Source organism: Pan paniscus, chromosome X (assembly GCF_029289425.2).
Source record: "Pan paniscus chromosome X, NHGRI_mPanPan1-v2.0_pri, whole genome shotgun sequence".
Lineage (NCBI taxonomy): Eukaryota > Metazoa > Chordata > Mammalia > Primates > Hominidae > Pan > Pan paniscus.
In genome coordinates, this window is record NC_073272.2 from 62,686,928 (window position 1) to 62,689,715 (window position 2,788).

Genomic DNA, 2,788 nt, shown 5'->3' on the forward strand with positions numbered 1-2,788 from the left:
GAAATTCCCAATTTTTCCAGTTGGCACTGATAACTTTAAGGCTCAGATGAAGAACTCATGGAAATGAGTCATCAAAATCATGAAATATTTTTGGTTTGTTTGTTGAAAGGTTCATGTCAATGAGAGTGAGGTATATTTGATGTATACATTTCTTATCAAAGGTCACATAAGTGGGACAGGAAGAATGACCCCAGCATTGACATGAGAGATCTAGAAGTAATATTAGCCACATTGAGAAGGTAGCTGCTTGTAAAGGGAGGAACAAATCATTGGGCAGGATGCTCTAAGGTAGCAAAGGACTCCACATAGTGTTACAGAATATCCTATAACATTACAAGGGTAAATGAAAAGGGCTATTAGGACTAAAATTAAAATCAATTCCAGTGCTTACTAGTAAATATTAGCCTATTGTGGTCCTCCAGAATTCTGGTTTAGAATAATATTCGCACACTTAAATTGTCAAATTAGCAATATCAGTGATATACACCTCAAAGAGTTATTTTGAGAATGAAATAAGATAATATGTAGGAAATATGCAGCAGAGTCACTACCTAAAGGTGGGGTGTATGGCAGCATGGGGAATTGCTAATACACATATACACATTCCAATATAAAATGCCTTTTTGAATCATGGCAATGATAACAGTGTAGTATAATGAGCCAAAGATGACCTATGTGTATTGAACCCTAGGTTTTTTAATTCTTTTCTCCTATGTGTGTGTTTTTTTTAATTTTCATTTTTCTTTATTTCTTCTAAAAAAAAAACAGGTTACATGTGCAGAATGTGCAGGTTTGTTACATAGGTATACATGTGCCATGGTGGTTTGCTGTACCCAGTGACCCATCCTCTAAGTTTTCACCCCTCGTCCCCCAATCCTGCATAGAATTCCATGGTGTATATGTACCACATTCTCTTTATCCAGTCTCTCATTGATGGGCCTTTGGGCTGGTTTTATGTCTTTGCTATTGTAAATAGTGCTGCAATAAACACATGTGTGCATGTGTCTTTATAGTAGAATGATTCATATTCCTTTGGGTATATACCCAGTAATGCGATTGCTGGGTCAAATGGTATTTCTGGTTCTAGATCCTTGATGAGTCACCATACTGTTTTCCACAATGGTTGAATTAATTTACATTTCCACCAACAGTGTAAAAGCGTTCCTATTTCTCCACAGCCTCGCCAGCATCTAATGTTTCTTGACTTTTTAATAATCGCCATTCTGACTGGCGTGACATGGTATCTCATTGTGGCTTTGATTTGCAATTCTCTGATGATCAGTGATGTTGAACTTTTTAAAATATATTTGTTGGCCACGTTAATGTCTACTCTTGAGAAGTGTCTGTTCATATCCTCTGCCCACTTTTTGATGGGGCTGTTTTTTTCTCGTAAATTTGTTTAAGTTGCTGTTTACTTCTTCACTGCAATATGATAACTGTTAGCTCAAAAACCTGCTGGTGCCAAATGAATTTTTGCACATCAAAATTGCTTTTTTCCTTTTGAACATCTGATCCAGAGACTTCTTTCTATAATACTGAGTGACATCGCCTAGACATATAGGCCCCTCTCTGATACATCTGTGCTCTCTTCAGAGAGTTCCCTTGTCTTTTCCCCTTCTGTGTCATGGACCCCTGGCCATATGCTTCGGGACCGTTTCAGGCTGTGAAAGTTTTATCCTGTCATGTGAAAGCACTGCCTAATAAAGCTTCTTGAGTGTTACTGCCTCTCATCATCATAGCTTCTTCCTTGATTAGCCCCAAATCCCTGGACTCAAACAGGTGATGACAAAGATGGGATTTTGGCGATTAGAGTATGGGCATGAAGACTGCCTAGCCAGTGAGACCACCCATTGACATAATGATCCTGGATAGCTTTAAGTGGTTGGGGCTTAAAATGTAAAACACCTCTGCTTTAGTTTGACATGGCATTGCTTCATGCTGTATTATACTCTATAGTTTTCATGGTTTTCTCCTGTGTCTCATTAGTCTGACCGAGGAAGCACCAAAATGTCTTTGAACCTACATCATGAAAACTGAATTTCTGTGTTACAGGTGTTGAGATACTCAGGGAAGGAGGCTAAACCATTTACTGGGACCCCTCACTAGGCAGGCTCTGAATATTGTAATACTTGTGGGCCTTAATAAGAAAGAGAAGAAATGCAGGCCTCTAGAGAAAAAAAAATGGATTTTCTTTGATCCCATAATGGAGATTCCTGCAGTGGGACTGGTGGTTTGGGGAATTCTTTAATGAGAAGGCATCTTCATCCTTAGGGACTACTATGGCAGGTTAAGGAGCCAGTGAAGCTGAGATGCAGGACTAGGCCAGTCAGCTAAGTGAAGTTAGGGGCAGCAGCTTTGTAAATATCATGCCTCTGCTATTGTCCCATCTGATCTGCTGCTAAAAGTGATGTAAATTCTAGTCTCTCCCCAGCGGGATATGGCCACACCAAACCTTTGGACTGAGCCAGCTAAATCATTACTTAAAATGAGTAAATACATGGAAATCTATATTCCTGATTCTCTAAAGACTCCAAAGGAGGTGGCTACTCATGAAAAAATGTTGCAAACCGTGAGACATATGTTGGGCCCTGTCTTTGACAATTTCTCACCAGGGTGCCACTCAGAAGGGATTTAAAAGCTCAAACTCCCCAGGGGAAATAAGTTAAGCTGAGCTGGCAAGGAAAATCATGGGAAAACAACCAGCACCATTTTTTAAGAAGTAGAACTGTGTCACCGTAATAGGAACTGGGATAACTGGGATAATGTACCCACTACATTGCCAGTAACT